This window comes from Sarcophilus harrisii, chromosome 1, assembly GCF_902635505.1.
Source record: "Sarcophilus harrisii chromosome 1, mSarHar1.11, whole genome shotgun sequence".
NCBI lineage: Eukaryota > Metazoa > Chordata > Mammalia > Dasyuromorphia > Dasyuridae > Sarcophilus > Sarcophilus harrisii.
In genome coordinates this window covers 529,386,085-529,409,751 of record NC_045426.1, presented here as the reverse complement: position 1 = coordinate 529,409,751, position 23,667 = coordinate 529,386,085, and the positions used below count along the sequence as shown (strand labels likewise).

General features: G+C 33.9%; 1 protein-coding gene across 6 annotated transcripts in view; it reads left to right on the top strand.

Annotated features, from left to right (window-relative positions):
* The window catches only part of MBP (myelin basic protein), a 147,061-nt gene that overhangs the window by 27,292 nt on the left and 96,102 nt on the right, over positions 1–23,667 (top strand). The gene's annotated exons all lie outside the window — the stretch shown is intronic.

The window sequence follows — 23,667 nt, the reverse complement described above, 5'->3', positions numbered from 1 at the left end:
GTTCTCTTGGTTTTATTCTACATTCATTATATATAACTCCCCACATTTTTCTGAATTTCTCATTCATTATTTTTTAACTGTACCATGATATTCCATTATATTTAAAATAGCATTGAGGGGATACTGTGGTGATAAAAGTTGTTAAAACATATCTATTTATCCTTTCCCCTTATTACCAGCTTGTTATTCAAATAAATTGGAGGGGAAAAAACCTCTTCTGGCATGTTATGTTATTGTTCAGCCATTTTTCAGTTCTGACTCCATTTAGGGTTTTCTTGACAAAGATGCAGGAGTTGTTTGCCATTTTCTTCTCCAGCTCTTTTATAGATGAGGAAGCAGAGGTAAACAGGGTTAAATGACTTGCTCGGGGTCATACAGCTAAAAAGTGTCTAAGGCAATACTGGAATTCAGGAAGATGAGTCTTCCTGAATCCGGGCCCAACTCTGTCCGGCATATTATATCAACATCTAATGATCTTTACTTATCTTCTTTTTCCTCTTCATTTTTTGTTAGTTTTGATCTCCCAGATATAGACTCAGCTTCTGGCATAATACATCAGTATTAGATCAGGCAGAAATATGCTGGTAAATGTTTAACAACTAATTCTGAAGGGTAGAAAGTAGAAAATGTATTCACAACATATTTTTAATTTAATCTGTTTTATTGACATTTTCTCCATCACATTTTTAAGGACTAGATATTAAACAAAAATTAAACCAAGTCTTAATTTGTAACATTTTCTGATTTCTCAGGTCTAAATGTTCATGCTAAAAATTAACCATTTAGCACTTTAGGTATTAGGAGCTGGTTCTTGTGCATCTAACTCTACCTCTTCTCTTCTTTGTGACTCTCCCAACTATGTTTCCAATAAGTACTCTAAGACTAACTGGCTGTGGTTAAACTGATTAGAAAGACTAAATAAGTATTTAAAACAAAATAATATAAATAGACTTTCCCAGAGTTCAGAGAAAAGGCTTCAAACTCTCAAGGAGAGTTCTTCACCTTTGGAGTGGTGAGGTAGGAAGAATAGGTTAGCCAACAAGGATTTTATTGACAAATGTCTTGCCCCTTGGCTCAAGTATTTTCCTTCCTAGAATCTTTTCCAAGACTCTTCTCGCCCCCTCCCTCCTTTTTTGGTGATGATTTTACCTGCTTTTTCACTCTTCTTGCTTCAAGTGGTTTATTTTAACTTCCCTTTCTAAAGTTCCAATTGTCTTCTATACCTCAAATCAGAAGCTATGTTTTTCTTTGAGTTTAGAGTCATTGAATTGGCTAGTCACCAGAGATGTGATCTATCATTTCTTCTATCTTCTTGTTTCCTTTATGATTTGCTCAAGGGATTAATCCTTAACTCATTAAAGAATGACAAGGTTTGGCCAAATTTAGAGTTATTTCAACATTTCATTAACCCTTTTTTGTGATAAAGACACATTAATACATAGTAGTTTTTGAAGTCATTCCCAATCGTGTTAAAGCTATAATTTCTATTAGTGTATATCTGCTCTCCCCACAAATGTTAAATATATTGGGAGAGTGGGAACAAAGTTTGTATGTGATGGTGATGTATTTATCACATATGATTTTTCTTTGATATACTTTTTGCTGATTGTGAAGGAAATGCTGCCATAAATATTTTGATATATATTCAAATTGTTCTTTTTTTTCCCTTGAATTCCATCAAGTATACAAGTCCTGTATGTCAGAGGACAGGGATAAGATGATTTCTTTATTTTCTATAAAGGACCGGGCTGATCAGAGTCTGCATGCCAGATTAATTTATGTACATGTGCCATCTAATTAACTCACATATCAATAAGTAGGAATAATTAGCAAAAGAAAAATGGATTTGATTCAGCATTGAAAGCTAATAAACACAGTTAAATAAGGAACTTTAATGAATAGCTTAATAATAAACCTTAATTGTTGATATAGGATAGAAAATTTATAACTAAAATCTTTAACATTTTGATTACTATTTTTTTCTTTTCTGTTCTCAATCATTATTTAGGTACATTGCAAAAATATCTTGCAAAATAATATGATTTAAAAACAAAAGCAAAAACAATCATTTTCTAAACTAATGGAATTTTTTGTCTAAGGAAAGAGTAAAGTACCTGGAACTGGTAATATTGTACTCTACTTTAATCATGTTTTTCCTCTACCATTTGATGCTGCAAATAGAATGAGTTCAGTTTCTGGCACATAAATAGGCACTTAATAAATGTTTGATGAAATGTAATGCAGGAAAAGCTCTATGCTTTCTAAGTGCTCATGTTATCAAAGAATGTGTTTTCTAATTTCCTTTTCCTGTAACTTTCAAAAAAGGTCAGTCTAACCAAAAAAAAAAAAAAAAACAAAAAAAAAAAAAACTTCAAAACCAAAAAAAAAAAATCCAAAATCCCGAGTTGCTCTTCTCAGGATAAAAAAATTAGAGATTGAGAGGATACCCATCAATTGGGAAGTAGCTCAATAAACTGGGGTATGTGTTTATGATGGAATATTATTGTTCTATGGGAAATGATAAGCAGGATGTTTGCAGGTAAGAAGAAAAAAATCTTCCATGAACTCAATCAAAGTGAAAGTTTTGTATACAAAGTAATAGAAATATTGTGGAATGACCAGCTGTGAATGACTTTGCTGTTCTCAGTAGTACAATAATCTATGACTACTCTGAAGGATGTATGATGAAAAATCCTATCCACATCCAGAGAAGGCACTGATTGTGCCTGATTGAAGCATTCTCTCTTAACAACAAACAAACAAACAAACAGTTGAATAGAAAAAAAAGGTGAGCTTCTGGAAGGTAAGGAATGCTTCTTGGTTGTCTCTGAATTCCCAGCATGCCTTTCAGAGTACTGTATATGGTAGATGTTTAATTAATACATATATTGACTTATTAAAGATCCTACTCGTTCTACAGTTTTATTTGGTGTTGATTATTTAAAAAAAAAAAAAAAAAAAACTTCTGAGATCCTCAGTTTAATCAATGACACTGGCCATTATAGCTAGAAATTTAAGTCAGTGTAGCAAAGAAGTTTGACTAAATAAATAAACCCATAAAAATGTTATTCCTTCCACATTTTCAAAAGTCCTATCCCATGACAACAGTTTTACAGTTCTAGCCCTGTGCAAACATGTAGCCAGGTAGGTTCATGATCCTCAGGAATCATCCACACATATGCTTCTTGCACATGCTTATTCTTTTTACTATCCATGTGGATACTAATAGCTGTTAATTTTTTAAAAAAATTTATATTGGTTCTTCTTCAGCTCATTTTGGCAGAACTGTGAGCAATTCATTTATTCTCCACTCAAAATTTTGGCATCTTATAATTTCTAGATAAGTGTCGACTTTCATAATTAGGGTAAATTTATTTTTCTTAATTTATTATTCTCCAGCTTCTCATATGATCTTATTTCTGAGTTGTATTTGCTTTGTTTGAGCATCTTTAAAAGGTATCTGTATGTGAAAATACAGAGACAGCTAGATGACTCAATGGATAGACAACTGGGCCTGGGGTCAGAAAGATCTGAGTTAAAATTGGCTTCTGAAAAGCTATGTGACAAATAATTTAATCTCTTTTTGCCTTAACTATTTCAGTGTTCTTGCCAAGAAAAACACATAGACAGGATTGGTGTGCTACAGTCTATAGGATTGCTGTCAGACCCAATTGAACACCAATATGAATATATATAACTGCAATATAGTTCAGGCACTCAGTTCTCAGTTGACACTCTCTCTAAGGTGCTTTGTCCAGACAATTTGAAATTTGTTCCTTCATCATGATCTTTCTAAACTAAGCCTGATTTCTCTACAGGGAAAGGGAATCTCTATGAGAATAGTGTGCCCAGTTTAAGTTTTCCTCTGTGTTGCCTACTTTGATTATAAAATCTTTTAGATTTTTTTTCCTTAGTCATCATTTTGATCCTTGATTCAGATCAGCTGACAGCACTAGTAGCATTATGAATTTTGATTTTAAAAAGCAAAAACTTCCGTTTTCCACTCAGAATAAATGTATGCTGTGGAATAGGCTAGCTGTACTTATATTCATCCCCTTACTTTTAAAATTATTTTATAGGTTTATCCTTCAAGGAGATCTCAAAGACCTTAACAGCTCCAGTGAGAGAAAAGTTATTGAAACTTTGGTTTTCCAAAAATTAGGACTACATTGTATATACCTGACATTCCTTTCGGTAATTATACATGAATAAATTTAATTCAGTTTTAATATTTAGATATTGAGTGAAAGGGAGGAAGTACGTTTTGTCATCTGCATAAAGTATAGGGCACACTTGAATTTTACTGTCAGCACTAGATCCCCTTTTATATTAGAACAGATGTAAATTATCCTAAATGATATAAGTTCTGTTCTAAGAAATAGAGCTCTTTTCTTTAGCAGTCTATTTTGTTATTCTGTTGCCTATGACAGTTGTTAACTGTTCATTTTCCCTTATCTCTAAACCTCAGTACCTTATGCTACTACTGATGCCCATTTTTATCTTAAGTGGATTTGAAGAGCTTTGAATCATCTTGTGTGTAATAATTGATAATCAGAGCCCTTCTCCTCCCACTTCTCCCACTTTGGCTATAGCTCCAGCCTTCTCCTTTGCTGCTGTCACTGCAGAAACCTTATTCTCAATTTCACAGAATACATGGCTCAAGGCAGAATCCTCCCTCCTCCCTATTCATACTGAACTAAACTATTCTGCCATTATTATTTGAAAATAGTATCTCCCCAATTAAATAAATCCTTTAAAATTTTTTAAAAGAACTTTCTGCTTCACATTTTAATTACCACAGAAGTTTCTCCATCTTTTACACATCTCTGTCAAGTTCTTGAGTTGATGTAGTTCAGAATATTTTAATAAGGAGTTAGGTAAGTTCAGAATATAATAGGTACTTTTACATGCTGCAGTCTTGTTTGTAAACATTAATTCTTTGCTTTCTTTTGTATCCAAGTTATGTTTCTGACTCATCTCATGCACTTTTATAAGCTTCAGTTTGGGGGAAGCAGTTTTGAAAGGACGAAAACAGGCAAGTACAGACCTCTTCTTCATTGGGGAGTCCATAAACACCCATATTCTGTTCTCCTGGAAACAAATCATAGCATAAACAACCACACTGAGAGAGGGGCTGTGGGTACATTTAGAGAGTAGTTACTTCTGTGTAGCTCTTAAGTCTTAACCACTTCCTAACTATAGTGGTAAATGCTAACTGCTTCCAACTACAATTCATGACTTCAGGTTGTTATGTTTAAAAAGTTTGAGAGACATAATTTCTGGGTAACATCATTTTAATAACAATAATATTATTATCAATAATTATCAATCATTGATCATCAAATTATCAATAATATCATTTTATATTATAAATTATCAATAATTAAATATCAATTAATAATAAGAGCATTCAGTGGCATTCTTGTATGCCAAAGACCTTCATGGTGCTAGACTCATGGCTTATATGCCCTTGGAAAAGTGGGTGCGTTCATAGGATGGCAATCAACTCTGATTGCTTAACAATTAATGAGAGAATGAATTTTATAATGGAAAGTGAGTTCATTCCAATGAGGAGCTGAGAGTAATATGTCATTTTTTAATTAAAAAAAAAACTATCTCTACATTTAGACTATCCCCAGTTTTGGGCAATCAAATGCTAAGAATTTATCCCCACCCAAACCTGAGTCTCCTATCTTAGGCTAAATAAATTCCTTGGAAGATAGGGGATGGGTCTGATAAAGATTGGGGAGAGTTAATTCAATCTCATTATCAGTAATGTCCTTCAAAAGATTGAATTTTGAAATCAGGATTAAAGAAAAAAGGGAAAATTCTGGATCTCCCCCCAGATCATTAGTTATTAATAATCTTTTCTCTCAAAGTGCTCTTCCAAGTGTATAAAGAAGGGAGTATGGTGGGGAATAGATAAGAGTACTAAGCCTGAAGTTAGGAAGATCTAAGTTCAAATTCTGCCTCAGATACTTACTAGCTGTGTGACTCTGGGCAAGTCACTTAACCTGTGTTGCCTTACTCCTCTGGAAAAGGAAATGACAATCATTTAAATATTTTTTTTACCAAGAAAACACCATAAGGCATCACAAGACTCAGACACGACCAAAAACTCTGAAAAACAAGAAGTATGAAGTAAGATCTGGATGAGAAGACTTAGATTCTTAGGCAATGGATATCACTGCATCATACCTACTACATGAATGATGTTGAAGACAACATGTACATAAGTCAGGGATCCTAATATGTGCTTCATAGGGTATAATTAACTTAGAGAAAATTGTAGTTTCTCTTTAACAAATCTTGTTTTCAAATTCTTTTTGACATTTTACACAGGAGTTATCAACAAGGAAGTTAAGTAGAATTTATTGTTGAAAGAGATAGAAGAGAGGGAGATGGAGACAGAGACAGAGAGAGCAGAGAGGCAGAAAGAAAAGGAGGGAGAAAGAGAACAAGAGAGGAGAGAGAGAGGGGGAGAGAGTAATACTTTACAGAACTGTTACCTAAAGGAGTTACTAAGTGGAAGGACTGCTACCCTTTTCATTTTCTTACTCAGACCTATTGTTTAATAGGCACTGAAACCCCCTGCTTTAATATAAAGGTCTTTCAATACCTACCCCTACCCCAAGGATATTAAAATTAGAACCTAAAGAAAAGTCAAAGAGAAGTAAGGCAGTTCCCATTCCTTTGTCTAACTGTGAAGTGTGATGCTATCTGTAGGAATGAAGACCCTTAAAGGATCATAGATTTAGAATTAAAGAGACCCTATAGCCACTTAGGTCACCCCTTCATTTTACATTCAAATAAACAACTCTAGAGAAGATACTCATACTCACTGTCCCTACCCATGGTTATCTTCTCAGGAAATAAATCCCACTGTGAGGTAAACCTGGTGATTGTTTCTGCAGGTGCAGCAGCTCCTGCCTCCTCAGTAGCAAAAGCTGCTAACAAAATGGGTCTTTTTCACTAAAGTTCTTGACAAAGTCAAATTGTTCAACATCAGAAATATAGTTTCTTCAGTGAAATGATCTTAAAGACCTATAGCCATCTGCTTTGCTGATGCACCTAAAGAAATATGAGACATTTCTATCTTACAGCTGTTATACCTGTTATACCTGTGGTCTCTCCACCATTAGCATATAAACTCCTTGAAACCAAGGACTACCTCTGCTTTTCTGTATATATCTTTAGCATCCTTTACACAGTTCTTTACCCATTGTAAGCCCTTAATAATTTTTTTTCATTCATTCAGAAACTGAAAATGAAATTTCTTATTACTGTATGAAAAGATATTATCAGTGAATACAACATACAGGAACAGCATAGTGCTGCAAAAAGAAAATAGGTCCTTGCAACAATAATGTGCCCTAGAATCACAAAAATAATAACTCATGGGGTAATTTTTTTTGTTGTATCTCAAAAAAAAGGATAATGCATGTTTAATACTACCTGAAAAATATAAGAATCAGTTGGTGGCACAGTAGATAGACGTCTTAAGCTGAAGATAGAAGACTTAAATTCACATATGACCACAAACATTTATATGTGAACCTGGGCAAATATTTCCTTTAACTTGTTTACTTCAGTTTTCTTATCTATAAAAAGAGGATAATAATAGCAGCTTTTCTGCTTGGTTGCTGGGAGGTTCAAATGAGGTATTTATAAAAGTACTATATAGTCAGCACTATATGTATATATACACACATATTTGTAATTATTACACATCATATATTATTATGTATTATAATTATTATGTTGTATGTATAATACTACAGAATGCCTAGATTTCGCTTTAAATTAATAGCTATTTCAGTCACTTTAATCTTTATATCAGTGTCCACTGACTTAAAAATTGTCATTATTTGAGTTTTAATGAAACTAGATTATTTGGAAGCAGCTGATGCTAACATTTTTATAGAGGCATTAGGTTGAAATTGGGTTATATAGATTTTTGTATTTACCTTAGAGCAATAATATCCAACACTATAATTTTGCAATTATAATCCTAGTTTTAATTTCAAAATGCTGAAAACAAAATTATTTCAATAGATCTGTGAAGTATTACATCTGTGAAAGTAAGGATATTCTGCCCACTTATTCAGGATACAACTCTTTTATGCTGCTTCATCCTATTGTATCTTTGCCCCTGTTTTCCCATGGATATTCTACTTAGTATCTCCCCAGTATGTTGGAGGCCAAGGTTTTTGTTTTGACACTTCTTGGGTACTTATGTAGCACATGGGTCCTCTTTTATCTCCTCATTCTCACTGAATGACAAATAAAGGTTTCCTGGTCATGTGTTTCCTATACAGTATCCCTCACTCATCTTCTCATACATAGATTAAAACTGCAAATATTTAGCAGTATACTTGAGTCACTTATAATTTATTTCATCAGAAATTGTTATATTCCAAGATTCATACAAACATAGAACCACAGGGATAACATTTAAATTAGAAAGATGAAGAGCAGAGAGGTTATGCTAGTTTTATTTTTGTTGTATTTTGTTTGTCAGTGAATAATTTGAAATAATTACAAATATTACACAATTTTCCAAATACAATCCTAGGAAGTCATTCATGGTGATGAATACTTTTATTGAATGTATATTAGAATGTAATCTTTTTGAGGTGAGAGATTACTTCATTCTCTGTAATTGTATCCCTAGCACAGTCCTTGAAAATCAATAAATGCTTGATGATTGCTTGATTTATATTTTTTGAATCTTAGTAATCTAAGGTTCAGTTATCTCTGAGATTGCTTTGATCCAAACCCTATTCCTCATCTATGACCACCCTTTTCCTTATTTTCATTCCATTCAACCTTTCCCTCTTCCCCAAGATCCAAACTAAGCTACCCATTTTTTCCACCACGCCCTCTGGAATGCCTCCTGAACAACCTCCTGATCATTTTTTTCTAGCATTAGCTGTACAAAAGTACAGCTTCATTCTTTTTGGCTCACTAGTTGATATATGGGTGTTGGAATACTCCTTGTTCCCAACTGATACTTCTATATTCTCCTCCTACCACCATCACTCAGTACCCTCATCTCTTTTGAGATTGGTAGTAATTGTCTACAGACTTCCAGGATATTCTCTTTTCTTCCTCAACTAGTTCATTACCTGGCTTACAGTCATTCTCTTCTCTTCCTCTCCTATCCTCATACTAGGGAACTTCAACATACATGCTGACTCTCCCCCAAACATTTTTTCTAATTATTCAATTCTTCAACCCATCAACTTCCATGATCTACACCCCATCTCAGTTACATACAAAGATAGTTATACTTTTAATTTTACCATAACCCATAAATATACCTCCTCTGTGTTTAAGAACTCCGAAATCCCCTCCTCCAATCACAGTTTATTGGCATTCCATCTTTCCCTCTGCCTTCTCATGCAAACCCTACTCTTTGGCCATACCATGACCTCTCAATTCCTTTCCAGTTCATTATCTTTACACTCCCACCATTCACCACCTTCACTCTTATATACATACTGCTGAACAAAGGTAGAGATAATTATGACACCATGGAGTCCACTACAGACTTATGTTCTATATCCTCAACTAGGCATTTACTGCTGCTAACCAGTCCTTCTTTTTAAAATAGCTTTTTATTTTTCCAAATACATGTAAAGGTAGTTTTCATCATTCACCTTTGCAAAATCTTTTGTTCCAAATTTCTCCCCTAGACAGCAGATATCCAGTATAGGTTAAACATGAACAATTCTTCTAAACATATTTCTATATTCATCATGCTGCACAAGAAAAATCAGATCAAAGGGAAAAAAAACCATGAGAAAGGAAAAAAAAAGGAAACAACAACAACAAAAGGTGAAAATACTATGCTTTGATCCACAGTCAGTCTCTATAATTCTCTCTCTAGATGTGGATTGCTTTTTCTGCAACATGGAATTTTCTATTTCTGCTTTATCAATTCACTATCCCAATCTACACAGTGGATCTTTTAAACCTTTTCATCCCTCCTTAAAGCTTTCATATCTCCCTTTTCTTGCACCTTTTCAGCTGAAAACTTAACTTCATATTTTACTGAGAAAATTAGAGGTCATACCCCAGAAATTGCCTTCTCTCCCCTCTTCTTCATCATATTTAGATGATTTCTACCAGTATCTCCTTCTTCCTAGAGGTGGCTCTACTCATTGCCCAAGCATATCTGCCTTTACATGCACAATTGACACTTTCCATCCTATCTCTTCCAACAAATTGCTTCTTCTGTCATCCTCACTCTCACTTATTTTCACTATTTTCCTTTTTACAATCATTCCCTACTGTTTATAAACATTCCCATGTGTCCTTCATCCTTGAAAAATCCTTCCCTGGACCTTTTAGTCCTATGATGCAAATAAGATACTCCATCTCTCAACTCTAGATATTTTATCTGGCTGCCTCTGTCCCTGGAATGCTCTCCCCACTTAATCTCCATTAATGTCCCATCTAAAATCCCACCTTCTAACGGAGACTTGTCCAATCCTTCAGTCTAGTGACTTCCTCCTTTAATTATTTTCTAATTTTCCTGCATTTAGATTGTTTGTACATATTTGTTTGTTGTCTCCTCCATTAGATAGTGAACTCCTAGGACTATATTTTCCTTTCTTTTTGTATCTACAGCATTCAGCATACTGTCTGTACGCAATACATACTTAATAAATGCTTATTGACTAATAAAAAGAAATTTTGTATGACTTTAATATGTGCATTAGTAGGAACTTCTTTTCTCTGCATCCTTTCAATTAATTACGTGGCTATAGAGGTAGACTCAGCTGAATAATATTGCTTATAAAAGCTTGCCTGTTCTGTTCCTTTTTTATCAGTTATACATATCATCCTCATATCTATTTTTAAAGATGAGAAAATAAGCAATATTGCCCATGCTTTTTTCCCATTCTTTTGGTAATTTTCCCCAAAAAATATCTTGCCAAATAGTCCCTTAGTGGTTTCAAAACTTCTTCACCTTCAGCACAGTGTCCCCTGTGCATACTCTCTTTGGTCCAGCTGCTCTTCCCAACTTTGTTTTCCAAAGTGTTATTTCTGCTTACTCAATTTGCATATTGGGAACTGAGTAAGTTTGAATGAGATGGTTTCCGTTTCACCGGTTTTGACTAGAGATTATTATAGAAATACTGGTAAATTTATTCCTTTTTCAATTATTTTTCTGCCAGTTTTATTGATGTATGCTTTGAAGACTCTATGACTTACTTGGATCTAACCCCCAAACAAAATTAACTGTCAGTTAAAATTTTAATGACATAGGCCATAGAGCGTTTTGTTAAAGAAGAGTATGCCTCAAAATCCAGCAAATGATAATAAAGTATCTCACTCCAAAAATAGCTGGGCTTATTGGCCCAAGGTGTTTTAACATTTTTTGCACACTGCATATTTTCTATTTTGAGTCAGCACTTTGTAAATAGCCCTTCTGCTCAGAAAGCTTAGCATCTGCTATTTTGATAGCATGCTTCTCACCTAATGTAAGCCACCCTGTTAATAACATTACACTAAAAAGGCATTTGGGGGAGCACTATCTGCCTATCCATTAACTTTTACCATCTTTGAGCAATAGATAATTGAATAGTATTCTGGCTAGCATACTTTGTTCAAAAAGAAATATTGAAAAAAGACATAAATATGTGGACTTTCAGAGATATTCCTTGCTTCATGCAAATATTCAAACTGTTCAAAAATAACTTATTTAACTTATTAAGTCCAGTTACCCTAAAAACACTGGCAGATAAGCATTGCTGAAAATAAAAATGGAATTTCTATTAAGTGACTTGCCCAAGATCACGCATTATGTGAGGCCAGATAAGATTCTCTCTCCCTAGGATCTAGCAGATTTCCTAAGACCCACGGGGCTATGTAATCCTTGCACCTTCAGACCAAAAAGAGATGTCACATAATACTTCTTCCCCTGCCCACCAGAAAAAAGATCAAGAATTAAAGGGAGACACTAACACAAAAGAACTGATATTCTACCTATCTGAATGATAGAAGGAATACAAAGAAATGTGCTTAAGTCTTTTCTTCACTTCTGTCATTATCCTGACAAGAGTCTCTGTCATTTATTCCTTAGTATCTCTGCCCCTAAAGTTAGGAGGCTAAAATTGTAAATTAGGTACTCCAAGCTCTGTGTCACATCTGAGAAGTAATGGAGGTGCTGTCTTTTAAGGGATAGATGACTTGAATTAAGAAGGTCCAACTCATTGAAAAAAAAAAAAAAAAAAGCTGCCTCCTTGATTAGATCCCATGATTTAACTACTATCTCCTCCCTATTGTTCTGACTAAAACTGGTTAGAGGAAAGATATTCTTTGCCCTATACTCATCATCGCTATCTTTATCATTCCAAATAAAAAAGTGAGGAAGTATGATCTTAAAATTTATAATATTGCAAGAAAAGCAACTTATGCAAGCAAGTGATTAACTACCTTTAAATCAGCAGTTTATGTTTACATAGAGTATTGTCCTAAATTACTGGAACTCCACATACATTTTCTTAAATTGAAAAGAAATACACCTGCTACTAGGACAGCAATTCAAATAAAATACTATGGATTGTGAAGAAATGTGTTAAAGTAGTGAGCTGTATCCCCTAAAAGATTGGTGACAGTCATTGTTGTTTGTTTTTCCTTCTTGAAGAGGACCAGTGACATCAGAAGAATGATTCTTGCCCTTGAATTGGATTCTGTGCAGTCAGCAGCCTCAATCTGCTCTAGAGAGCGACAAAGCATAGGTCAGAGTGACTAAAGGTGACCCAGAATAAATAGGAAATCTTAGCCTTTTTAAACTAAAATATTTCCCAGTTATCAGTGATGATCAAGCATGTAAATTTTCTTTTTGCTTTGGAGCATCGGATGTTTTCTAAAGTTTTGTAAATTCTTTTTCAACAGAACAAATTGGAGAATCAGCTGTTATGTAGATACTTTGAAAAAAATTCAGTGCTGTTCAAAAAAGTTTTCTTTTTATTCAAAGGACTGGACCTCAGATTTCATTGGCATAAGGAACTCCCAAATGAGAGAACTCCATCTCCCAAAGATTAGCACTTTTCCCACAATTTACTAGTCTTAGAGAATTACCTAAAGTACTGGAAGGTTTAAGCAACTTGGTTCTGATCATATAGTCAGTATATATCAGAAGCAAGACTTAAAACAAATCTTTCTGACTCCACAGCCAATTCTCTAGTATGCATTTTAGTTTACAAATTTCAGCCTCTTTCAGTCTCACTATAAGCTAATAAACTATCCAGTTAGTAATTGGGCTAGTCAGGACTGGATTAATTTTTAAATTCAGGAGAAGTAAAATGTTAATTTTCTGCCTCAAGATATTTGTTGTTGTTATTTCAGTTATGTCCAAATCTTAAGTGACTCAATTGAGGTTTTCCTTAGCAAAGATACTGGAATGGTTTGCCATATCTATCTCTACCTCATTTACAGATGAGGAATCTGAGATAAATAGGGTTAAGTGACTTGCCCAGGGTCACACATTATGTGAGGCCAGATAAGAAATCAGTAAGATGAACCTTCTTTACTCCAGACTTGATATTAATACACACATATACTGTATAAATGAAAGCATGTTAAATTTGAAATGAGGAAACAGCAGAGTTTTAATCCTGGCTTGACTGTTAACCATAGATAAATCATTTATTGCCTTCTAGACACTTAATAAATGTTTATTGATTTATTGAGCTTCAAAGATAATACCTGTAATACCTATTCACAGTGATTGTATGGGGTTTAAACTTAAATGTTAGCTATTTTGTCACAGCCATGATCCTGCAAGTCAAATTTCTTACCCTTTCTGTAATTTGAATGAAAAAAATATTCTGTGAATAAGAAAAATGTCTCTATTTTCAGAATTTCATCCTGGCTCCTTTCCCAGTCACTGACAATAACTCATGCTTAGAGAATGTGAATTTAATCACTAAAAATTATCTGGATAAACATATAGGGCTACTTACTGTCACATTAAGAATATCTTATTTCATCTTCTGGCATTGCCTCTATATGGATTGAATAATCATATATTCATTATTCATTCTGATTAGTTCATGCTATGACAGTAGAACATGAGAAGAGTTCCCACTAGATTGGGCTGAAATGCCTTGGCAAATTTATAGGAAGTTAGAGGCAGAAGTCATAGCGGAGACACAGGAATGTGAGTTGAATTATGGGAAGGAATACAAACACTGGTGAGAGCACAAATCTGTGGCAGTATTTGGGTATGAATGATTGATAGTATGCCAGTTTATACCCATGAGTAAATTGTAGAAGAAAGTGTTTAGTTGGCATATGCTTTTTGTCAGCATACATAATACTTTCACAGTTGGTAAGTTGCTATTGCTTCTCAAATGGAGTCTCTGACTAGTACATATTTGTGTGATGCCATTAAAAAATCTGATCCTAATCCTTCATGATTAGTTATAATGAGTCGGACTTCAGCTGTGGCAGAAGCAGCAGGTCTCCTGATTCAGAAGTGATAATGTAATGCAATTCAATAAATGAGTATATTACTTGAATTAGGTATAACTGATTTCTGCTTATTCTCTGGCAGAAGAAAGAAAGGATCCAGGAAAACTTGGGATCAACATTAAGCATCATTGAGTATTTACATTCAATTATTAGTGGAAAAATATTTAGCTTGCTTTTCTCAAAGTCAAATAAATATTAACTGTATTGTGATTATAGCATTATAATTTCTGGAATAGAAATTAGAGCTTAATGTGTTTCAACTCCTTAGAGTATGGAAGCTTTCCTAGATATGATCTTCATTATGGGGACCTGTGCCATCTATGCCTATCCCTAATACAAAATCATAAGATCAGCATTATAGTTTCTTGGTCTTTTCTTTAATGTCTCCTGACAAGTATTCACCAAATATAGCTTTCTCTTTTCCCTTTTCAAACTTTGATTACCTGATGCCCAGTAATGTAATATTCTTTTGTCCAAGTTTTTTCTCCCAACTGTTTTATGCTAACTAGATATCATGTGTACTATGTATATTTCTTGACATTAGTCACAACAAACTTTTTTATCATCATCTACACAGAATGTAAATAACCATAGTAACAATCAAATCTTTCAAGTCTCTTCCCCTAAACAAGATATGCTTTCTGTCACATTATATTCTATCCTCACCTCCACCTTTTATTCTTATAATTAAGCTTCCTTTTTTATCCCTTTTTACACTTAATCACACTTTTTTAACATCCAAGTCTATTTCTAAGTTATTTCACATATAATTTACTAACCTGCTCTGGTGAACTAAGTCATTTGCCTCTTTACTATTTACTATTTTGTATTTACTATTCAGTATCAATCTCCTGAAGAAGACTTTCTTGAATTAACATCATTGACTGAAACAAATATCCCATGATTCTCTAAATTGTCAGCAGAGAGTTCCACTCTTGTCTTTATTGTAGCTAGCAATACATATTGCATGTACAATGATCATTATCCTGTCTTAGTCCTTGGCATTTCTCTCATAGATTCTGTATTGATTGAATGCTACCATCCCCCATATTCAACTGTAAAGTCCTGGTGGTCAAGAAGTGCCTAACTTTGACAATTTTCAATCTTTGGGATAGCATCACCACAAATATTATGAACTACTACATCTCTTGCACTTTCTCTTGCACTTCTTGAACATCCCTAGAATGTGAATTCAGGTTTTATCAGTTTGCCTTGAGAAATTTTTTCCTCTAATTATTTCATTTTTACATCTTTTCCTAAGTTTGCTTTCTTGTCTTCCTGCCATTTGCCAGTGAACAGACTGTTTCCAGATGATTTAGAAATAAAAGTAAGCCATTCCTTTGATCTGATCATTCTAACCATTTGCCTACACACTGTAATAAAAGAATTTTGGCAAGATGAAAATATTGTCAAATGCTTTAAAATGTCAGTATGCTGAATGAAAAGAACATATAAGTATATGGCAAAGCAAAAAAATTTCATCTAGTTAGGAAAAATGTGTGTGACGATAAAGACTATTATATATATATATATATATATATATATATATATATATATATATATGAAATCTTTATTAATTTTGCAATCCATTTGCTTATTTTCTTCACTCTGTTTATTGAATATTGTGAGGAAATGTCAGAATGACTTATAATGGAAAGGATCAATTGAATCTCAAAGGAATTAATCTATTTATTTATTTATAGAATGGTTCTAATTATTGCTATGGGTACTGTAAGGAATTTATAAATGAACTTGATTATTCCTTCCCGAGGGAGTCTCTTACCTTGTCCTCATATTATTTTAGGTAAATTTATGTTCATATAAATGAAAAAGAGAGTTTAATTCTCCCAGGAACCACATATAATTTATATACTGAGAAAGTTTCAAATATCCAAAGTCAGCTATCACCCTTCTTCCCCCCAAGAAGTATAGGCTTTTCTTACTTAATGTCATAGAATCTTTGAACTGGAATATACTTTTGAGGTCATGTTTTCAAATTCAATACAAGAATCTATACTATGTCTGAAAGACCCAGAGCTCACAGAATAATTTTTGGAGGTGTAACTGTTCAAATCTTTCACATTGAGTCCAAAGATTTTGCCTTTTTAATTTTTACTCATTGTTCCTAATTCTGTTCTCTGAAGTCGTATAGGATATGTGGAATAGACCAAATCCTTCTAGATGGCATTACTACAGATATTATTTGACAAGAGCTATTCTGTTCTATATTGTCTGGAAATATTGATGCAGCCCATTGGTAAGCTGTAATGCATCCAGGGGAAGTCATCCAGGATAGCAAATGTCTGAAAGATCATGCTACATTAGTTAAAGGAAATGAACATTTAATCTAGAGGAGAGAAAACCAAGGGGAGATTTGATAGCTGCTTTCAAGTTTTTGAAGGGTTATCAGACGTCAGCAACAATAGAATCATTCTGCTTGGCTCAAGGAATAGAATGAGGAGTAGTGGGTAAAAGATTAGGGGAGGCAAATTTGGGTGTGATGTACTTATTTATTGTAAGAAGAAAGTTTTTAATATCTATAAGTTATCCATAAGTGAAACTAACTTCCTCAGGTGGCAATTTTGCTGAATATGTTTAAGCAAAGACTAGATCATACTTTTATCAGGTATATTGTCAAAGTGTTTCCTATTTAAGCCCAAGGTAATAATAATAATAACAACAACAATAGTAACATTTGCTTTTGTATAGTATTTTTGGGCAGCTATGTAGCACCGTGCACAGAGTGCCAGTCTTAGAGTCATATGAAGGAAGATTCATCTTCCTGAGTTCAAATCTGGTCTCAGATACTTACTGTGTGACTCTGAGCAAGTCACTTAATTCTCTTTGCCTCATTTTCCTCAGCTGGAGAAGAAAATGACAAATCATTCCAGTATCTCTGCCAAGAAAAACTCAAATGGGATACAGCTAAAATGAATATAATGCTTTAAAATTTGCAAAACACTTTACAACCATTAGTTCATTTGATTCTCCCAATAATCTGGAGAGATGTGTTATTATTAGCCCTAATTTATAGATATGGGAACTGAGACAGACAGAGGGCAAATTATATTTCCAGGATCACACAGATGGCAAGTATCTAAGGATGGATTTGAACTCATGTCTTCCTGATTTCAATAAATCTCAATAAACATTTATTGCCTGCCATGTGCTAGGCATTGTACAAAGTTGTGGCTTAATGCACTATCTATTAATCACCTTAGCTGCCTAAGGATGAGCTAAGTAACCATGTGATAGAATCTACTTTATCACTTAATCAAAAGGGTCTGATAATATTCCCAAATATAGCTGGCTTATTTCTCTCTTTTTTTCAAAGAATAAACAAAGTTATTAAGCTCTTACAGGAAATCTTCCTCAAATGCTACAATTTCTAGTTCTTTAACCATTCATCTTTCTTCTTCTGAATGTGTTACAGCAAATAGCCAGCCTAAAAGTAGTACCTCAAATGTAGCATGAAAATTCATTTCAACAGACATTTATTAAACACCTTGGTCCCTGGGAAGATAGTTTGGGTCCTTAAATAGAAATAAGAAATTTTGGAGGAAGGGAGGTTTTAGGGAAGAACATAATGAGAGCCATTTTGGATATGTTGACTTTCAGATGATGATTGAACATATGGATGGAAATGTCAAAAGGTGGTTAAAAGTAGGTTATTAGAGTTCATGTGAGAGGTAATAACAAGGATCCTTTAAAAATATTCATTTACTTTTATAAGCATTTATCTTTCACTCTGCCTCCCTGTACAACCTCAAAGCACAGAACCACAAACCAGTAAGCTAACTGGCATTTACATTTCACTCCAAGTTTGTAAAATACTTTGCAAATTCTCCATTTTGATTTGATTATCTCATTTTGATTATTTCATTTAATTATCTCAACAACTCTGCCAGATTAGCTACTATTATTATCCCCACTTTATAGATAAGGAAACCGAGGCACAGAGATGCAAATTTATTTACTTTGGGTTACACACAAGTAAGAGTCAGAGGCAGGATTTAAATTCAAGCTTTCCTGACTCTGTTTCCAGTGGTCTATCCACTGTATGACCTAGCTGTTTAGCAATTCAGTATCTTTGGGGACTGATAATAGGATTCCTTCAATTTATGTTTCCAAATCTTATTCTACATCATGGCAGTAATCTCCTAATCTTCCTAATCTTCCTAATACCTTACTCTTATCACATCATTCTCCTTTTCTAAATCTTCTATTTCCTCCTGAATGTATGCAGATTGAAATCATCCTTCTTCTTAATCTGTTTTTTAGATCTTCTGCAATCTGACTCAAATCTATTTTTGGTTCCTTATTTAAAGGATAGCCTACTTCCCTTTCACATAGTCTAAATGTTGGCCAACTCTATTTTACTGTATGTTTTAGTTCAAAAAGGAATGCACTCACTTTCTATCTTATCTTTTTATAACTTTTTTTTCTGGCATTCAAAACCTAACTTAGATTACTTCCTCTTTAAAAAAAAAAACAAAAAAAAAACCTCTCCTGACTTACCTTTCCTTTCCTCCAGCAGACATGCCACAGCCAAAATTAATCTCCTTTTCCTTTGACCTATCCTGATACTTTCTTCTTCTCCCATGCACTTGCCTTATTATAATTCATATCAGTCATAGGATGAATGTCAATAGCTAAAAAAAAACTTCAAGGTCATTTAGTCTGATCTTTTATTCATATCACTATTTCCTCTCCTCCATTAGTTTGTAATCTCTTGTAGGTCCAGAACTGACCTTGGCCTCTACCTGGGAACCTTGTACTTAATTGACCCAACAAATATTTGGTGAATTGTATTAAATACTATGGATCAGCACTGTTGATATGCTGCTGCCCAATGGCTAGAATCATCTTCCATGGCAAAAATTTCTGAATTTATAGTAAGGATTCAAGTGGTACAGTTTTTATTTGCTTTCTCTTTCTCCTCTATCACATTATTCCACTCACCAATATCTTAGAACAGGCTTTAATCACCCTGTGCCACCTCAGATTTTTTAAATTACTCTTCCCCCCCCCCCCCCCCCCCCCCCCCTTTGAAGGACCTCATAATGCTTTCTGATAAACTAAAATGTTAGGCTTTTATCAAGCCCTACCATCTTCTTCTCTGATGGAAAAACCAGGTTATCTGGAAATGTCCTCAGGCAGGAAGACATAATAGGTTCCATCCTGAGATTCTCTATACTTCTTTAATTCCTGGATCTCAAGTGGAATTCTTTCTGTGTCCCTCTTAAGCCTGTACATCTATCCCTCCTTTTCTGTTGTCTTGCTGTTCACCTAACACTGAGCAATGAATGGAAATGACATTCTGAGTTTTCCTATCTCTAGCCTAATCCCATGTTCCTTTGCTACTTCACAGAATCAGAATTAAGATTGGAAAACAAAGCACAACCTCTCATTTCACAGTAAAGGTCCAAATCCAGCATATTTATTAAAAATCAAGTCATTTCCCTTTAGTTAGGTTGGTACAGTGGATAGAGCACAAGACCTGAAGTCAGGAAACACTGAGTTCAAATCTAGCCTCGGACATTGGCTAGTTGCATGATCCCAAGCATTTTACTGGGTTGTTATGAGGATCAAATGAGATAATAATTATAAAACGTGCTTAGCATACTACCTGGCACATGGCAGGCACTATATAAATGCTTATTCTCTTTTCTTTCTCATTATATAAATGATATCATTTAATTTCTATAGACATATTTTAGTATTGGTATTGATAGAGCACTGTGATGTAGTAGAAAGATGACCAGATGTAGAATCAGAAGAACTGGGTTTGTTTGGATATGCCAGAAAGAATATTCACTAGCTCTGTGACCATAAGCAAGTCAACGAATCTGTCTGAGCCATATTTTTCCCATTTTAAAAATGGAGATAATATTTTCACTACCTCAATCCCCACCAATCCATCAGCAGATATTTATTAAGTGCCTACTATGTGCTCCTCCATGTGCTCAGCACTAGGAATACAAAAACCAAATTGAAACAGCCTGTTGCTTTCAGGGATTTTGCATTTCCAGGGGAATGAATCTGTATGCATTTACACAAGTATATGTGAAATATATACTGAGTAAAAATGAGGTACTTGCAGGAAGGAGGTACTACCATCTGGAGAGATTGTGAACATTCTTATGTAGGAGGTACTGTTTGAACTTAGTTTTGAAGGAGGCTTGAAATTTTAAGGACGTAACAAGGAAATGCATTCTTGCATAAGGTGGAATAGCCAGGACAAAGACATGGAGATGGGAAATGAGATGTCATATGTGATAAACAGCAAAGAATAGTTTGACTGGATCATGGAGTGTCTAATTTATAATTATCCTAGAAAGGTTGAGTTGGAGCAAAGTTGTAAAAGACTGTAAACAGCAAGCAGAGAGGTTTTTAATCTGATTCTGGAAGCTACTGTGAGATTGCTGAAGTTTATTGCACAGGAGTGACTTGGTTAGACCTGTACTTTAGCACTATCATGTTGGCTACTCTGTGAAAGGTGTATTGGAAAAAAGAGACACTTGGGGGAGAAGTGTAAAATGATGATGATTTTTTTTTTTTTAACACTGAAACTAGATTTTGAATACAGCCTTGTTGGAATTGTTACTCTGATGACTTTTATTGAAATTTTAAGACTGGCAGTTTACTACTAAATCGCACTGCTGCTGGGTTTCTAACAAAGTGAGTTTCTCCTCACTTTGAACACAGTTCAAATGTTTCCTGTGGCTAAGTATTTTAGAGTGCCACAAGAGATACTTAAGTACCCTTTTAAAGCCATAACTTTTAGGTTTTTTGCTAGGTAACCTGAATTAAATGACTTGTCCATAGTCACACAGTTTGAGTGTCTGAAGTTGGATTTAAACTCAGGTCCTCTTGTCTCTAGCTAGGTGGTGCCATGAATAGAGTACTGGGTCTGGATCATTTATTTAGTTTTATACTATCTTCTCTCTAGAAGATTGTCATAGAAACTCAAGGTTACTTTTAGACATTAATATATATTATGTTAACATATCATGTATTAATATATAATAATCTATATTAATCTCTAAAAGTAACTTTTAGTTTATATATATATACTAATGTAAAGTGAATTTTTAGTGCCCTTTGAACTTTATAGATCATTTACCCTTGTCACATGACAGGTGTTCTGGCACAGTCTAGTGAACACCAGTAAATTTATCTTGTACCTCCATCTCCACAGAGTACTTTTGTGAGATAACAGAATGTTAATTGGGCATTTGGCCAGTGCAGGCTAAGCTTCAGAGAGAATTGACTAGGAACTAAGATCTTTAGTTGTTTCATGTTCTGAATGTCTTCTCAGATAGTAAATAGCTTCTTAGTAATAGCTATGGCTCTGGAGCTCCATCACTTGATCAAAAGTTTCATTTCTTCTGTGTTGGCTGAAAAACTATGCCTTCGTGTGTATACATAATAAGGATGAATTTTAAAAACTACACATGAGACATTATGAAACATATCACAGTAATAATAGCTTAAAAGGCCTCAATTCCCTAACCCCACCTCAGAAGACCACAATAACATATCACGCAGTATTTGTCCTCATTTTAAGGGTGTCAAGACCAAGACTTAGAGGCATCATATGAACTAAAAGTCACATACCTGGTAAAAAGCTAAAAAGCAGAGCTAGAATTAACGTGAACCCTAACACCAAGCTCAGTATTCCATCTGCTTAACCACCATCATATTTCTCAAAAGGAAACCCTTATCCATGTAGTCCACTCAATAAATAGATTAAATACTGCTAGAGAGTTGAACTTTGACTGTATTCAGAAAGCCTTTTTTCAAAAACCCTTTGCTCCTGAAAGTACATCATAGTTAAACACATTGTTTAAATTTTAAATCTAGGATATTGCATTTGAAAAATGTGTTCTTTATATAGATACAGCAAGTTCAAAGGATTACTGCAAGGAAGTGTTAGTTTTCAAAAGCAAGTATTGTATTTACCATATTGTACTCCATCAAACACTTTGGTCATTGATTCACTGACTGAGGAAGCTAATTTTTCAGTCTTTTTTTTCATGTATCATCATTTATTACCATCTATATTGAAGTGTTTAGCATTTCAAGAATGTGTAAAATGGTGACAACGAATAGAATTAGGAGCAAGGAAATAAAAAGTTGAAAAAAAGATGGAAACTTCCCTCAGTATCAGGAGTCTTGTGTATACTTACCACTTTCCATCAGATAGGACAAAGCTTCTTAAATTGTGGGTTGCAACTCCAAAAGGAGCCTCATAACTAAATGTGAGGGTCACAAAAAATTTGGCAACAGATATTTCTCCAAGATTTAATTCTTTATGTAAAAATAAAAAAGCACATCCATCTCATTAGTGTGTAAATTTACTTTTGTTTTAAATAAGTAGTAAAATTATATATGTATATGCCAAAGAATTTTTAAAAGATATTTAGTTATGATTTATTATCAGTAAATGATTTCTATATCTATTTTATATATCAATATTTGATTTATGTATCTATTTTTATAAACCAGTATACCTGGAAATGCATAAAAGTTTCTCAGGCAAAAAGGAGTCACAAATGGAAGAAGTTTAAGAAGCTCTGGGATAGGACACTGGATTCAGAGTTAAGAATTTGTTGAAATACCGCCTCCAACACTCACAAGCTGGGTTATTCACTTAACCTTCGTACCTCAGTTTCTTCATCTGTGAGGAAAAAAAAGAGGATGGACTTAAAAGCCTCTAAAAATCTTTTATTACTTTAAATTTATAAAATTGATAAGCATAGTTTGTCCTAGTGATGTATCAATATTTCTGACTATGTCCATACCTTACTTAGGTTGTATAAAGTTAAAGCCAATCCCATTAGTCTTCTTTTATTTAGCACTATGAAGCATATTTAGTTGTCTTTATATAGTTTTAAGATTCAAAAAGATCTATCCTCAGAACTCTGTGAAGTTATTGACATAAATATTGATACCTCTACTTTATAGAGATATACAATTCTTCACATATGATTATTCTTCTATTAAGTGACTGAAGATGAATAATTTGATGATTTACAATAAAAGAGAAAAGAGTTAGTAGAAAGTAAAGAGTATATGTGAAGCTCATTTCCTAACATCATATATCCCACCACCACTCCAAAAAGCCCCAAGATTTTTGTCAATTACTGTAACAAAAAGACTTAACAAATACAC